This window comes from Semicossyphus pulcher, unplaced genomic scaffold, assembly GCF_022749685.1.
Source record: "Semicossyphus pulcher isolate SPU_LCO1_2020_fin unplaced genomic scaffold, fSemPul1.0.p SCAF_4, whole genome shotgun sequence".
NCBI classification, from domain to species: Eukaryota; Metazoa; Chordata; class Actinopteri; order Labriformes; family Labridae; genus Semicossyphus; species Semicossyphus pulcher.
The window spans coordinates 21,223,516-21,240,825 of NW_027211715.1; the positions used below are offsets into that span (position 1 = coordinate 21,223,516).

Below are 17,310 nucleotides of genomic sequence, written 5' to 3' on the forward strand. Positions count from 1 at the left end.
TGTAAGACACATCTGATGCATTTATTTGAGGGGTAATAAAAGGTGTAAGCACTGACTTGTTATCTGTACTGTGTTTCAAAGTAAAGATAATGTAAAAACTGTGAAGACTTGCCAGTGTGGGTAAACTGATGCTGAAATCGCAGGTCTATGTTGGAGGTTGCATTCGAGCTGCTCTGTGCAGGTTTGTCAGCGCACAAAGTAAATTACAGCCGCTGTCAAAAGTCTGCCCTGACTGCATTCATCAAACCCCGATGAAGCCAATCTGCAAAGGAAAGTTTACATAAAAGACCTCCCCTCATAAAACAATATTGGTCCCCTGCTGCCTCGCAAGGTTATTGGGTCACATCCTGTATTTTGCTAGTCGACCCGGGTTATCAGGGCTGGACTGGGAAAAGGCCCAGTGGAGCAGATAAGCTCCAGACTAGACGGCCAGGGCTCCTCCGTCCTCTCAATCATCCCTCTGACCTCTGTCCATCTGCCTGCTCGGTTGCTTCAGGCAACAGTGATGGTGCAACAGAGCAGGGTATTTTTTTACTGAAGGGACTTCCTAAAACTGATAACGGAACAATACACAGATTGAAGCAAAGCTATGAAGCACAATTTACTCCTCCCTGTTACATTTCCTCAAGTGTTGTTTTTCAGACAAGTGACTTGGAAACAATTTATGAATTGAACAAAGTAACTGCTGAAATCAGCAGGAGAAATAAATGTAACCTTACACCTTGTTTGGCCTGTAGACTGACAGGGAGATAATTCAACCATTGAATACCACAAAATACTGAGATTATATGTTCTCCAAACTTCTGTTAAAGTAAAACATCTCTAATATTTTAAACCACATTGTCCAGCCCTAGTGTAAAGAAAACCCATATGCAACCACTGTTATGGTAGCGTTGTGGAAAATATAGGATGTTGTGTTTATGAAGCTAAACAATGATTGAAATTACGCTACATTTTAGGGTCCTCTCCCTCTATAAGATAGGGCATACGCAGCTAATAATGGACCACCCCAAACCACTGTTGTGCAGTGTTTATGTGCTCTTGATTGACACTGAATCATGTAAGGAATCGTAAAAATAAGACATTGCTTTGAATAAACCATTTTTAGTCCGACATAATGTTGATGAGCTGGCACTTTGAATGGATCACCACTTTATTAATGCGTTGACATACAGTGTCATCACACATGAGATTAAACGAGCCTTTTATAGCTGTGCAAATATTTACCTTTTTATAAACCTTTATTCAGCATTCATGAATGGATGATTCAGAGACATGACGGATGAACTACAATAAGATACAACATATAACAACAAGAAAGGGGTGTAAATGGGCGTAAATTACAAGAGAGGTTTTGTTCTGATAACGTTGCTATTTGTCCTTTTAGTGTTTAAAAATAAAGTTTCATTTCATTCTTGCAGTGTTGAATATTGGGTTTCTTTCAGACCATTTGCATATATGGATATAAAATGTCCCATGTAGAAGGAGGAGGTTTTAAAAGACAGGTAGCATTTCTGTCCAGATCATTTTTCCCATTTAAAAAAGAATAACATCTCTTTTCTGTATATACTTACTGGTCCCACATAGCATATCAAATACAGGTGCAGGTTAAAATGAACTTTAGAGACTTTGTAACAAATATTTACTTAACAACAGTGTGTCTAGGCCAACGCAAATATTGGCTACTACTTTTTGGTGATGGTCGCGCTGTTCACCCCGCGGGGTCCGTCCATGATGTCACGACACGTCACTTCCTGCCGTCAGACAGCCAGTTCAGGCCAGTTCACTACTGCTGTAGTACTCAGTCTGTCCCACTGAGCTGTCAACCCAGCAGCCCTAGTGTAAAGACTTTTTACATCTTTAATTCAGCCACTTCTTCATTAATTTTACTCATGTAACTGTTGTGTTTTAAATACACTTGGTGTGTGACTTAATTGTCCACAATTAAAAGCCATAAAGTGCTTCCTAATGCGTCGGCTGATCTCATGCTGATGGATGGGAATGTTTCCCATGTGTGTGGTTTGATAAAGAGGCCTGAAATCTGAGATGCTGAACAAGATCATTGATAAGACTCATAATAGCCATTACACACAATACAATATTGCAAAACGTGTCTCTTTATCTTCACTGAGTGCTTTATTTTTGTAACGCATTCATCAGTAGGGTGTTGTTCAGAGAACTTTAATGGTAAGCCATATTGGAAAGTTGCCTTTTTTTCATCTGTATTACCTAACAGATCCAATAAACTAAAGATAAAAGTGATGCGTTTGTATTTCATTAACGCCGTCTGATGTCATGATAAATGCTGACCGAGCACTAGTCCATCTCTGGGCCTCCTCTTTGTCCCTCCTGAGACTGGGCCAAAGAAAAACAAACCGTGTGTCCCCATAAAAAGGTGGAATTCTGTTTGCAGAAGTGATGAAGAGCATGGATTAGCACATCTGAAGCAGCAGTGGGGGAACGGGCCTTTCTGTTTTTCTTGGCCTGTGCGTCAGTGATCGCTCCACTGCAGAGGACGTGGAAGATGCTGGATGATTTGAGCCTGCAGGACATGCTATAGTTGGCTAGAATGGGAGGGGAGGGGGGGTGAGGGGAAATAGTTTGGGAGCAACACAAAATCCTGAATGGTTGCAGTGAATGAATTATCAGAAAGTCAACACTGCTTAAGGATTACCTTATTGTTACTCAATAACACTGGAAAAAAAGGATTATATAACAGTAGGCTGTGTGCAAACTTTGTGAAACGAGGACTCCACTGATTTGACACGAGTTTCTTGCGACAGGTAGTAACAGTCTGGAAAAAACAACAGTACAATGTCTTCTCTGACTTAAAAATAACTTAGTTTAAGTATAAACAATGATGTCTTTACATTGAGCATTTGAGTCTGCATTACAAACGGGATATACATTTCAAAACGCATATGCAACCACTGTTTTGGTGGCGCAAAATATAGGATGTTGTGTTTATGAAGCTAAACAATGTTAAAAAGATTAAAATTACGCTACATTTTAGGGTCCTCTCCCTCTATAAGATAGGGCATAAGCAGCTAATAATGGACCACCCCAAACCACTGTTGTGCAGTGTTTATGTGCTTTTGATTGACGCTGAATCATATAAGGAATCGTAAAAATAAGACATTGCTTTGAATAAACCATTTTTAGTCCGACATAATGTTGATGAGCTGGCACTCTGAATGGATCACCACTTTATTACTGCGTTGACATACAGTGTCATTTTTTGTTCATTCAATCCTATGACACATGAGATTAAACGAGCCTTTTATAGCTGTGCAAATATAAGCATATAAGCATTCATGAATGGATGATTCAGAGACATGACGGATGAACTACAATAAGATACAACATATAACAACAAGAAAGGGGTGTAAATAGGCGTAAATTACAAGAGAGGTTTTAAACGTTTTGTTCTGATAACGTTGCTATTTGTCCTTTTAGTGTTTAAAAATAAAGTTTCATTTCATTCTTGCAGTGTTGAATATTGGGTTTCTTTAAGACTATTTGCATATATTGAGATAAAATTTCCCATGTAGAAGGAGGAGGTTTTAAAAGACAGGTAGCATTTCTGTCCAGATCATTTTTCCCATTTAAAAAAGAATAACATCTCTTTTCTGTAAATACTTACTGGTCCCACATAGCATATCAAATACAGGTGCAGTTTAAAATAAACTTTAGAGACTTTGTTGTTAACTAAATATTTGTTAGTGTGTCCAGCCCAACTCCCGCAAATATTGACTACCACTTTTTGGTGATGGTCGAGCTGTTCACCCCGCGGGGTCCGTCCATGATGTCACGACACGTCACTTCCTGCCGTCAGACAGCCAGTTCAGGCCAGTTCACTATTGCTGTAGTACTCAGTCTGTCCCACTGAGCTGTCAACCCAGCAGCCCTCCTCTCAGCCTCAACATTTTTCTATCAAACTTAGTCCTTCTTTCTCTTCAACGACGTTTTCCTTCAGATAACAGCAGCTCTCGTCTCACCATGACTCGAAGGTGATCTTCAGAGTGTCCAGGTGGTTCTGGGTGAGTGTGTGATTCTGAAATATGTTTGCGGTTTTGCCTTCATCGCTGTCATCATCACCCATGTGTCAGTCGCTAACGTTACCTAGCGGGGCTAAGCTAGCGTTAGCCAGAGAGCTGAGACGTTTGTGGAGGATTGGTTGTGGTTGCCATTGAAACGCCGTTATGCTCCAACCATTTCTGAAACCGAAAGCAGGGTTGCCAGTGGAAGACACATGGACGTTGGTATTAAGCTAGTCACTAAATAGCTTTCTTACAATAACGTTTTGCTAACATTAGCCAGCTAGCCGACATCCAGCGATGTCTTCTTACCTGTCTGCCTGGAGCTTGTAGCCATGATTCGTGCACAGCAATTGTAAATGAAGCAAACATCATTAGATATGGCTTTAACATTACCCTGTGGAAGATAGTCTTAACCAATGTAAACATGTACCATGTAAAAATGTTGACTTGAGACACGCAGCACAGATCTGATGGTATTATTGTTTCAGTGGTTCATAATTGGCTTAAGACTCAGTTTTCTTCGTTGGGCAGGTGGCTACGAAAAATTGGGCTTACTTTTCATTCAGCGTCTGCAGTAATTTAATTACAGTAAATAATTATATGAATGAAACTCGTACAACGTTTTGCCAACACACCTCCTCTCTGCTGGCTTGGTTGGCCTCGTTCCTCTCAAACACCTGTCACTCTGGTCGGGTCTCTCATAACAGGCAAGGATATAATGTACACAGTCCAGTCTGAGTTCCTCTGAAGTTCATCACACACCCTCCAAGAGAAATACCTTAAAGCTCCTTATTCCCTTGTTTGACTTGTTTCCTTGAAATCACAGTAATTTTTTAGCTGTTTTGACAGTTTATTTAAAGCTACTGTGAGAACTTTCGGTTTGTGTTGTTTTTTGACACCGCCTGTGGACAAAGCCATGCCTCTTATCTCTTTGCTGATTTTGTCCTGTACATGCTTAAGTGGGGTTTTTTGACAAAAAATCTCATCCTGCTTTCTTTAACAGTCATGTGCGTCACTCACTTAAAACTTTTGCCATGCAAAATGTAAACAAAGGCAGTGTGCAGTTTATCGCTTCGTCTGATCCCTACCTCCCGCCAGCGGTTTCAGACATTAAAAATAACTTTATAGACATAATCAATCTTGTCGCTGATGGTCTGGTTTGCTTTTGTAGGTCATATAGAGTCATCAGAATTAATTTCAGTCTGTTTCATAACCAGCAAAAAAACACTCGCAGGAGCTTTAACTCATGATTAAGACAAAAATAATACATGTACATTAAATACAAAAAACAGTTATCCCAGGACATCCTTGTAAGGGGTGTTACAGAGAAACCAAGCCCAGTGAAGCAAAACAGTTAGTGATTGAAATGTTCCTGTTGGAAATATTCTGATACATCAGAAATAAATGCCTCCGGGCTTATCACCCCTTTGATCAATCCTGTGTTGTGTTGTAAAACAATGAAGTCAGACTCGTTCATCTACATCAGATCAAGTTGTGATGTCTTTATCATCAATTTCAATCAATTTATTAATTTGAAGTATGGGCGAAAAAAACTATGCTGAAATATCTTTCTATGCGTAAAGTACTTAAATTCCAAAAGTTTCGTGTTTGACAAACTTCACTCCAGCGCCTCTGCTTCCCGACTAAGCAGCAAGTCTGTTACAGAGGTTAAATATCCCATACTTTAGAAGCACTAGTGCCACGCAGAGTGCGATGCAAGCTTTTTCAGACACTGTGTTCACACTCTAAGATGATAAACAGTTTTGTTGACACTGAAAATCCTGTGTAGTGCCACTTTTTTCCTCAGAATATTGATCACGAATCGATAAAGAATTGGACTGTTAAAAATGATTGTATTAATTTGCATGTATTTTATGAGAGGAAATTAACCATTACAAATTATCAAAATATAGTAAACATTTATAACTGATCGATTGCATGTCTCTCTATTCAGTAAAGCTACCTTTATGCATGTCTTGTTTTGCACATCTGGATCGTAATACTTTGAATGTTGAATTACATTGGGAGTATGAGTGAATAGTTATCCTGCCAGAAGTCCTCAAACTAATTACCAGTTTTAATTGGGTCTAGACGATGAGTTTCCCCACAACGCTGTATTTAAGAAATTTCCCACAAGCCTTCTTGCAAACAGTAGAGGAGATGTCATGTGAGCTATATTCAACTGTGGCTTCTCTTTGACAATCTACCCTGAAGCTGTGGCTGGTGAGGCACCAGGGCAACAGCTGTTGTATGCACACTGTCTCTGATCTGATCCCTCACAGTGGCTCCTTCCTGTCGCTCCCTCAGAGGTGCTTTAGGTCGTATACTAGTGACCCTCTTACACCCACATTGAATTTTTGGGGGTCTTATAGCTGTGCTGTTTTCCGTTTTGTCATCATTTACCTCAATGTACATTCACACACGTTCATGGCCTTTTTTATTCGTCTGTTTTGGGGCTTTGTTTGGTTTGATTTATTTGAAAGGTGCTTTGTCTTCATGATGTAGGATTTGCATTACAGAATGTAGTCCCTCCAGACTCAGGTGCCTTTTCACACCTGCACCTGATAGACAGATGATTCAACTTTATGCAACTTCAAAATAAAAATTGTTTGATAGCAAAGTGAATTACTGCTAATGTTACATCAGTGCTTATATTTACAGTTTTATTTAAATAGGATATATCTGTAGAGGTTTGTTTTCACTGAGATGGTTAACAGGCGTTGAGTGGCTTTGCTCACATTGCTTGTGGATGGACACTGTCAGACTGGATATCATTAATTAAGACTGCTGGCTGCTATTCATTCATTTTTTGTGGCATGCTCGGCATAGCTAACCATAGACTGTTTTTGTAAACAAAAGTTCAGAAAAGGGATTTTGGCTTTTTATAGCAAACCAGATCAATTTCAAAATGTCCTGATTGATTTTCATGTTTATTTGTTTAGCACAAATACAAATCATTCTGTGCAACTCAGGACACACACATATCCATTGTTCTGTTTATATATTAACAAGACTGTTGACTGGCTGGCACACGTGTCGTCTACCAGAGTGGCTTAGGAGATAATTAGTTTGTGTGGCTTTAATGAGAATGTGACCTTTAGTTGAGAGGTATGATATTTACAGACACAGTGTTTTTCTGTTGTTGCTGCAGTTCATAATGTAAGTTTTAGTCGCACAAGAAACCTGTGCAGTCTTTGACTGGCAGACTTTTCTGTATTCATTTAACCCTTCTTGTACAAAACATTGGGATAAGCTAGAAGCTAAGCCTGAGTAACATCCCTTTTTGATACATTCAACCTCTCTCTCATGAATTCTTGCTTATGTCATCACTTATAGCAGAAAATAGTCATGTTTTACATGATTTAGCAAGATTCATAATAAACTCACTCCGTGTTTGCCCAGCAGTCAGAGAGATTTAAAACTGATGCATCAACAATCAAGTCCCAACATGCCCCATCGTTGCACAATTTCTGTACACAAAATCCATCCATGTATTTCACTGAGAAGAAGCTTTAAAGTAGTAGTAGTAATAACAATTTCTGTAATTTTCCAGTTAAAACTGTGACAGAAACAACCTGTCCACCTAAGTGTATAACTCATATTGAAAGCTGAGAGCTGGGGCCTGACAGATTTGGCATTGATTGCCAAATGTTATCTGGCCTGATTTTGTCGACTAATCATTGTAGCTCTACTACTTAGTGTGAGTGGCTCCTTCTTGGGTTGGATTTAAGCCTACTAATAAGAGATTAGCAACTCCTTAAAGATACAGTAGGTCTGCATGTGCTTTCCACATTACCTCACTGAGTAAGGTCTTTCCCTGGATCGGTTAACACAGACATGCTGTTTGTGTTTAGTAAGGCTGAACGATATATCGTTTAACCATCACTGTTGCGATGTGGGCATGTGCGATAGTCACATCGCAGGACGTGCAATATCAATCGAATGACCTGAAGCACGTCATGCTGCTACTTTTTTTGGTGCAAAACTCATTGGTTCGCCTCTTTCATGACTAATCTGTGCTGCGGAGTGTTTCGTTTTAGCGGCTACACCTGCAGTGCTGTGCGGCAAGGTTGTGTGAGTCACAGGTTGTGGGAGACGGTGACCTCTTAGATGATTATTATTTAGGGGGATGTTTTTAGTCCAAAGAAATTGAACTTGCCCTTTTGCTCTTTGACCTTTGTTCCCCTCTGTGAGAGAGCTCAAGTTCAAACTCAAGATTTGGAACAGTTTAGTTTCAGTTTAAGAAGTCAGGTGCCAATTTTCCACGGGCCTTTGAGCCAAGGCCTCAAAACCTTTCACAGGTGAGCTTAAAGACAACAGCCTGTGATGGAAGACCTGCCAGTGTTGATTCAGAGTGGAGGTGAGAAATATCCTGACATGGAAAAAGTCCTCTCAGCAGCCCAGCACTGTTTGCCGTTGGGGGCTCAAAGCAAGTGCGATAGGGAAACAAATCTTTCAAGTGCCGTTCTAGCGGTTTGCCTCCAACAAGACCAGGACAAACCTGCGGCCCACATCAGAGGAAGTGAGATTAAACATAGAATAAACTGTGAAATTTTACACCGTTATGCAAACCTGAGAATAGAGTTGTGCAATAACAAATAGATGAATGAACCACAAAATGCGGATGGAATGAGTCCGTTGCTAATCTCAGCTTGCTTGTTGATTTAAATCATTGTTTCAGCCAGTGTTGTGCAAGCCCGACAGGCTGACGGGCCTTGTTTGAACCCTCCCAGCCCTTAGCATAACAGATTTAAAATGTATTTTTAAGATCCTAGTGTGTTGCTAGCAGTGTAATGCAGTCCAAGAGTGTAATGTGAGCTAGCAAAATGTCAGCAATCAGTGTTTTTTCAATGTGAGTGCCAATACTCGTGTCTAGGTTTCTGAATCCGTCTCAGGAAGGAAATAATTGTTGGAACACATCTACACAGCAGCCAAAAACGACTTTCCTTGGTAAAAGATTAGATTACCAAAGATGCTGTTTTTGTGTCCCTTTCACACATCTGAGTAAACTGATACAAGTAAATAATCCATCTGGGATTACAGCAGTGACGTAGCCTCACGTGTTGCACAGTCCCACAGTGATTTGTTACCGCTTGCAAAACTATGACGTGAAAAAACAAATGCTGAACTTGTGATAAAACCCCTCAAAAACATGCTTTGAAAGTATCCCACCATTTGCTGGGAACTACCAGCCCAAAGATACTCCCCGTCTTGCTGCACCTTCAGACTGTGTCAGGGTGTTTTGAATTAACATTGGCTGTCGTGGAAGTGTTTAAATAATATTTATTTCCCTTACCTAATTCTTAAATGTAAGATTGTAATACATTCCAGTTTATTTCTATATTTAATTTTAGTTTGCTGGACCGACATTGCACTTTGACAATAACAACCTTCCTTCGCTCATGAACTAACTTCTACTAACTAACAATCTGCCACATCCGGGGTCATAATGTACCAATAATTCATGGAAGCAAAACCTGTTTTGATTTCTCGCACAGTGGCTGTCAAGCATTGCCACCGTTAATCCAGGAGCATGTGTTCTGACTTAAAACTCAGCAACACCTTTGATCTGTAGGATTATTGTTCTTTTCCTTCTCACAGGTTTTTACACACTGACTCAGTCCCTGTAGATCTCTCTCTGTCCTCCCCCCTCCCTTATCTCATCCATGTTGACACCCCTCCCTCTGAGATGTTCATAGTAGCCTGTAATGCTTAAGGTCTTCTCATTCGGTTTTGATCCAAAGTGTGTGTGAGTCAACGACCCTTCTCTATGGTTTATTTTGAGGCTGATGCTCTGGATTAAAGGTGTGGATGTTTGCTGCATGGAAAGGTGAGTTTAACAAGCTGATTTGTATTTTAATAGGCTTAAACTAAGTTTGAGTTGGAGGCATTTTCACAGTTAATAGCGTTAAAGCCCTGTTAGATATTTCACAGATTGTCTTGCTACATTGGCTCCACGTTTTTTTTTAGATGTTATTTATATTTTTGCGCTATAAAAACTAAATGCAGAGGAGTATTTAGCGGTCCAGACAGCTGAGGAAGGGCAGGTGGTCAAACATTTTACTAAGGCCAATGGTCACAATGATAAACAGACTGATTGGCCCATGATGGGGAACAAAGCTTGGCCATAATGCCCCCTGAGTAGGAGGGGAAGTGATAAAGAAAGCACATTGAGTGCAGAGCATGATGGCAACAAAACACTTTTTCCTCGGAATGCTTCCATGAATTATAGACCTCTGTCATTAGGTCATGGCTCATTGTTCACTTTTTCCTCTTTGTCTTTGTCTTTAAGAACAAGACTGAAAGGGAAAGGAGAATATGTCTAGTCTTAACAATCCCGCAGTTATTTATTTGTATACTTTTGTTTGGCTTGGGTTCAAGTTGTTGTTAAAAATATATGTTAAGTGTCTGAGCGGCTGCGAAAGTCGCAGCCTGACTCAGATGGGATCTTAACTTTGTACAGATAATATTTATATATTGGGACACTTCGTTCATCCTCATACCATGCATGCGCAGGACTTAAAGCGTGACCGCAACTAATGCTGCTGTTGCGTGACAATGACCTCGCTAAACTTGTCAATAAAATGTCACACATCAAGTGACATTCTATAATAAAGTCATAGAGCTGAAGCAAAGTTGATTACTTGCTTTGGCACCTTGTTTTCAAAGCTCAGCTCCAACCGTCAGAAATCTGGGAGTGGTATTCGACAGAAACCTTAAACCGACAATGTTGTCAGGGCTAGTTTTTTTTCCAGCTACGACTCCTAGCCAACGTTAAAATGTTTTTAAGCCGTCACGACCTTGAGAAAGCCATCCATGCTCTAATCAGTTCAAGACTACTGCAATGCACTTTATGTTGGCATCTCCCAGTCTTCTCTTAGTCGCCTTCAACTTGTGCAAAACGCTGCTGCTCGTCTCTTAACCAACACTAACAGACGAGAGCACGTCACTCCTGTTCTTAACTCCCTTCATTGGCTTTCTGTCCATTATAGAATTGATTTTAAACTTTTAATGTTTGTCTTTAATCTTATTTATCTGAGCTTTTATCCGTTCGTGAGCCTGGTAGAGCTTTGAGGTCGTCTAACTAACTTCTGTTGGAAGTGCCCAGGTCAAAATACAAACAATGGGGTGACCAAGCCTTTTCTGTTGCTGCTCCCAGGCTCTGGAATAAGATCCCCGCCGAAATGCGTCAATTGCAGAGTCAGTGAGCTAGAAGTCGGTTATGGGTATTTAAGTACTTTTCCATACTCATGTAATAACATGGACAGTGTTAAATAATAACTGAGCTCTCCCTGAAAAATTCTTTTTGTTAAGTTTGGTGAATTTAAAAAAAAATCATTATTATTTTTTGACTGAAAACATGATGTTATTAGCGGATTGTTCTGTCTATCATTATGTGGGTGTGTTATTATATTCACAGAGAGAAGTTGTATTGCCGCATCCCATCCAAAAAATTGAACTGTTTAATATAGAGAGGTCAATATAAATGCATTAAAATTGGATGAATTTTGTAAAGAAAATGTGTCATTGGGCTGATCATAGATCTAGATCTGTGTATGGACTCGAATATCTAACCACGTTTCTACTTCTATTGTCGTCTGATTGTTGGCTGTATACTCGGTTTGTTTCTGAAATCTTTTTTTTTTCCTGGAAACACTGATACTTGTCATGTTTAATCTTGTAGTCTAGGAAAAAAACTGCTCCCTTTTTTGTTTGGTTTTTTTTCCAAGCCAGCTTTGATTATTAATACAATAGCAGACTAATCAAATGACAGACAACAATGTGGCTTTAGGCTGTGCTGGAGGATTCTATTAATATCAATGATGTCATGCAGACTCCTGGAGGCCCCACACGGGGTCTTCTGTTCTCCTGTAAAACTCTGATTTCTCCTGTCATCGTGATGTTCACGACACGAGGCACGACTCTGTTGTTGTTGTTTTTGTTGCTTGTGTTTCTGGTGGGTAAGAGAGTGGGAGATTTGTCATCTTATGTCACAGGCTTTTAGTTTGCACAGGAACACCAGGCCTCATGACTGAATGAGTCAGGAGGAGTCACCTGACAGCTCTCTTCATTTCAGCACTAGGTCATGATGAATTGCTCAAAGCATTGCTTATCATGTCGACCCCTACAGTACCCAGGTTTTTGAGTCTGTGGGAAATAATGACTGGAAACGAAGCGTAAAATGAACAGGGTTTGCGCACAGGACAGGATTAGCACCGACAGAAGACCACAGGACCTGGTGGGAACACATAGATCTGAACTTCAACGTATGGGAAAACATTTCACTCACCCTCTCCAGTGTGGTCTAGTCCATGGTAATATCTCCCAAAAACAGGTTTAGTGTGTCTCATGATGCTGAAAGTTTGTTTGGCTTGTTTACTTAAAACTGAACAGACAGTTCGTCCATTTCCATACATTTTCAACTTTTAAAAATATGCATAAGGTTGTCAGTGATATAAGTTAGTGCTGCTCCGTAAAAGTTGATGATTTCAATCATTAATTGAAAAGAAAAGAGTTGACTCACACATGTATTTATGTTTCTTAAAGTGGTGATTTCAAAGATTTCAATTTCATTGTCTTTGGCGGCACCTGTGGCAATAAACGGTAATTGCGGGCGCACACTTGTGTATGTGTGACGTCCACGTTGGCTCTGGTTGTAACTCTTGATTTTCCCCGCAGACGGTCGCTTTCCTTTTTAGACTGTTTGCCTTCATCTGAGCGTCGAATTTGTTTCTTTTTCTTTGGATTTTCACTTATTTTTGAAGTTGTATCTGTAGTCATCGATCTTTTCTTTGTTTGTTCAGCCATAGTAGATTACTGTTTACTCGCAACACTTGAGACAGGAAAAGCAGCCGCTTAGCTCCTCCTAACCTCTCTGGTAGACCAACCACTGCTGGCTGATAGAAAACACGCCACTAACTGGGCGCCACTTGTGATTTTTTCCATTCCAGTCCATAGTACTGCAAATGCAGAGGCTTTCATCAGTGGGCCATAGACTCAATCACCATTGTGTTACCTCATTCGGCGATAGATAGTGATTTAACAGACATTTATTTTAATAAGAAACAAGATTATTACTTTAAACTATGTCAGTGTACACAGAGCAGTACAAGAACATCATGGCAGGAGGTAAACTTCACAAACCCTGTCACAAAACAAAATGAACATGATGTGTTTACCATTCACAAAGTTTTTACTGAGCCAAATTATCCACAGAGGTCTCGTCCAATCCAAAACATACTGTTATCAAATATATGAAACACTGATTGTTTCAAGTTAAAGTCAGTGAACACCTTGCTCTTTGCTTTATATTCCTGATAAGTTTAACAAATTCCTCTGCTTCGACAGAGTACACATTAACCATCTTTTTTTCTCTTCAGATGATAAGTTACTCTTTGGTGAAAGGTTCCTGTTAGGTAACTTCAGGTTTCTCACGATTTCCCCCTCCAGGGTTCCAGGTTGGTGTGGTGAGAGAGCAAGCTAATTGCGGGGAGGAGGACCGCCTGGGGCATCTTGTCCCTGGCTCGCAAGGTAGGAGCACACCAACCAATCAACCAACCAGGAACTTTTTTGTGATTAAATCTGCTGTATTGCTTATGAGATACAGCCATCATCCTGTATACGAATATGGGACAGTTCACATTCCTTGCTCTTACATAAGTTTATCTAAATAAATTATAACTAAACTTGTCTCCAGTTGGAGTTAACATGTTACATATTGAAGGGCTTCTATGCCATAAAGTTTTAACTTTGTGGCCTGTAATTATGGCTCCATGTAAATGATTTGAGGCTACTTCAAGAGCTACCCCAAAAAAGTTTTTATTGGTCAGTTATACACTGGGGGAAAAAAATCTAACTTAATTTTGGTAGCTGCATCTTGTCTGTTCTCTGAGGGTCTGTTAGACCTATCTCTAGCATTATGTGCTGAGGCTTCCCCTTCCCCTGGTCTTGTGCGTCCATGAATATGTAAGTTAGTTTTGCACTGATGTTTACGTTACTCTCTGTTAGCGTTGGCTTTAGCCGCGAGTGTATTTTCGGCATGTTGTTATACAGTATGCCTCAGTATAACTCTCGTGTGGCTTTGTTCTTCGTGCTATGAGATCTCGTGGCCAAATCTCGCGCAAGTTGAACCCAGTTCGTTTAATCAAAACCTTGAGCCAGATGTACAGACTAAAAATCTGAACTGGAAATAAAGTTCACAAGCTGTCTAACTCATAAAATTGTTCATATTGTGTTGACTGCTTAACATTAAACATTTTGATAATGCACCAGGTTAGAGGTGCGCTGATATTGTAACTGAATACCCCTATCAAATATCGATATTGAATCAAATCGGGTCGGAAACCGAATCCAATCAGGACCCTGTGAATCGGAATCGAATTGAGAAATCCATATCGATACCCAGCCCTTTTGTTTTGTGATGTGAGTCTCTTTCTATGAGTGAGTTAGGAAAAGGACAAGGATGTATGGCCAACACAGTCAAGCTCATGCTCTCCATCGGTTGTTGAGTTACAGTAGTGAGCAGAAAGTGTCCAGGAAAGCGGTTGTGAAAAAAAGCCCTGTATTGTTTCCGCTGCGCCAAATGAATAGCACCTGTTCATGCAATGTTACCTATATGTATCAAAACCATTCTTCTCTAGTTAGTTGGTAAATTGGCTTGTAGCTCCTAACTAGCCAGAGGTCTCTCTTTAGCTGCTTTCCCACACACCTGGCTTTTTTGCTTAGTGGGAAAGGCTACAATCGGCATTCAGACCCGGGTCAAATGACTCTGCAGTAGACCGGGGTGATTATCGCCTCAGCTCCGATCGGCAACGATGGGAACACAAAACCTGTGTCGACACGCTGATGTTCTACCCCTCTCCGGCGCTATACTACTCTCAGTCTGTAACTTCTGCAACTCCTTGTCATCTCAGCTACAAGTTTCAAAGTTTCTCAGCTTCGAGTTTGATAAACATACTGAATGAGTAATAGATACAAAAAAGACCTAACCAATGTAAGATCTGTTTACTAACCCTGTTTCCCTGTCAGACAGTGACGCAGCAGAAAAGAGACCGAAAGGAGTATACTCCTGCAGCTATAAAAGGGTCTTCCTGGGTCTGAAAAACCTGCGTCAACGCGCTAATTTCAGTGGAAAAGGGGTATTTAAAAGGGCGTCCAAACCATGGTTCATGGGCAGAAGCTGGGGAAGGACACTCTGTGTAGAAATAAATTAACATAATGTTCCCCTTGCTGGTTGTTCCAACACATTCAAAGTCATTAGCGCTTATAGCATTTTCATTGATAGGCGGCTCGCTTTGTGAGTAAGCTTGTAAGATGTCGTATATTAATATTTCATAGGCTTATCATTAGGTCTTTTTATTACTCTGCTATGTACTGTGTTTAGTTATGTAACAGTGCAGTGTTTACAATGTATAAAATTTATAAAACTATTATTAAATTAATTATATTTAATGGATTTCAAACCAAAAACTCCATATTTAGATAAAGAAATTATTATTAAAAACAGATGAGAACTAGTTGACTTGGCTTAAACTAATGACAGCTATTCAAATAGAAATATCTTAGTTGGAGGCAGCCCTAGTTACAGCCACATTGAAGAGATGATTTCAAAATAAGAGAATGTGATTCATTTGTTATAATAATAGAAATCCAGTGAAAGAGCTTAGCCATGATGTACTTGTGTCGGCATTTCCAGTCATATCAGAGAGTTGGGAGGAATGTTCTTGTGCACTGCACCCAGCGCCTGCCTAGCGCCGGCCAGGGGGCTGCTATTGTAAAATACTAGGAAGGGCTTGGTCCTAAGCAAAATATCCCGCTGTATGCCAGAGAAAAAATCCAGCCGGGTGCAGCTGGCAGATAAAATCTGGAGTGTGGGGGGCAGTGATACAGGATCAGGGGCAGTGGAGGCAGTAGCCCCCTATGGGCATCATGCCTTGACAGATCATGCCAGTGGTCCTCAGAGACAGCTGGGTGTCCTAACTCTCCCTGTGTTTGTGTTACTTCATGTGTTTTTTGTAATGTATGAAAGGCATGTGTGAATCACCATCTGACTGTTTGGCATTTCACACCAAGGATACAGTCACGAGACTGCACAGTGGAAGGCCATTGTTGTATAGAATTATACAGTGGCTTAAGGGAAACTGGCGCCCACTGGCCTGTTTGTTTGCCCAGGTTTGTGCCAAACGTTTCAGTACTTTGACCCCGGAATATGCTGACCTGTAAAAGTCATGGCATTCTAGCAACAAAGACGGTAAAATTTAATCAGTTGGAAGTTTGAATATATTTAGCAAAAACAGGGCGAGCAGGTCAGAGAATGTTTTTTGTTAACACATCACATGTTTTGATTCAGATTAATCTTAGCTGCAGAAAGTAATATATACATGACCATGCCATTAAATGATTGTATGATCTTTAAAGTAATAATTTCGACAGCATTCAGTTAACTAATTATTGGCTCTATTTCTATCAGCAAAATGAGTAACACACTGTTGTTTGACCCACCGATGAATTCCCTTGCAGTTGCTGTTATACTGAAGAACTAACACTGGGAGTCCCGTTGACTTTCCTGTTCTAAATCCAAGCATTGCACAGTTAGTGACCGATCAGTGGTTGGTCTGACACAGAGGGCAAGCAGAGCTAACGTAGCTCATTTGAGTATGACACCTCTTCCTAACATACAGCAAAGAAATGAACTACAGCAGATGGAGTGCATATACTGGGATATAAGAATAAGAAGTAAGATGAGAGTGCGAAACTTAGCAGAAATAGAATCATGCGTAGTGGGGTTTTGTTTTTACACAAGGGACCTGCTGCATGGCCTGTTGGCTTTTTCAAAGGCGAGTTAGGACATCCTCATGGAGAAAAAGCGATCTGATGTTCGAGCACTTGCTCGTTTGCATCGCCTGATGTAAGAAATCAGTGAGGCTGCGTATTGCTTTCCTTCTCTTCTCTGCTTGGGCTGCAAGTCCTCTGATACATCCATGGAGTAAACAGGGTTACTGCACCCAAACAAACATGGTGAGCTGAGGTCCAAAAACACATCTGCGATTGCTGCTCATTGCTATCAGGTTGTAAGGAGGTTTCACAGTACATATTTTGACTATTAAAATACAGATTTCCTGGTGCATTTTTCAATCTAAACTGCACTTTATTAGTCTGTCACTTCTTTACCTCCAACAGTGTTCTTTAACATTTCATTACATTTGCATCCGCACTATAGAATCCTGGATACGATGCCCTACTCCCTCGAAGCCACAGTAAAAGCGTGCAA

General features: G+C 40.3%; 1 protein-coding gene across 1 annotated transcript in view; it reads left to right on the top strand.

The window, feature by feature from the left end:
- The first annotated feature begins 13,494 nt into the window (after nucleotides 1-13,494).
- The window catches only part of atp13a3 (ATPase 13A3), a 30,074-nt gene continuing 26,258 nt past the window's right edge, over nucleotides 13,495-17,310 (top strand). The window contains exon 1 of the mRNA XM_069679726.1: nucleotides 13,495-13,571. The gene's annotated coding sequence lies outside the window, so the exon portion shown is untranslated. The remainder of the gene's footprint in view (nucleotides 13,572-17,310) is intronic.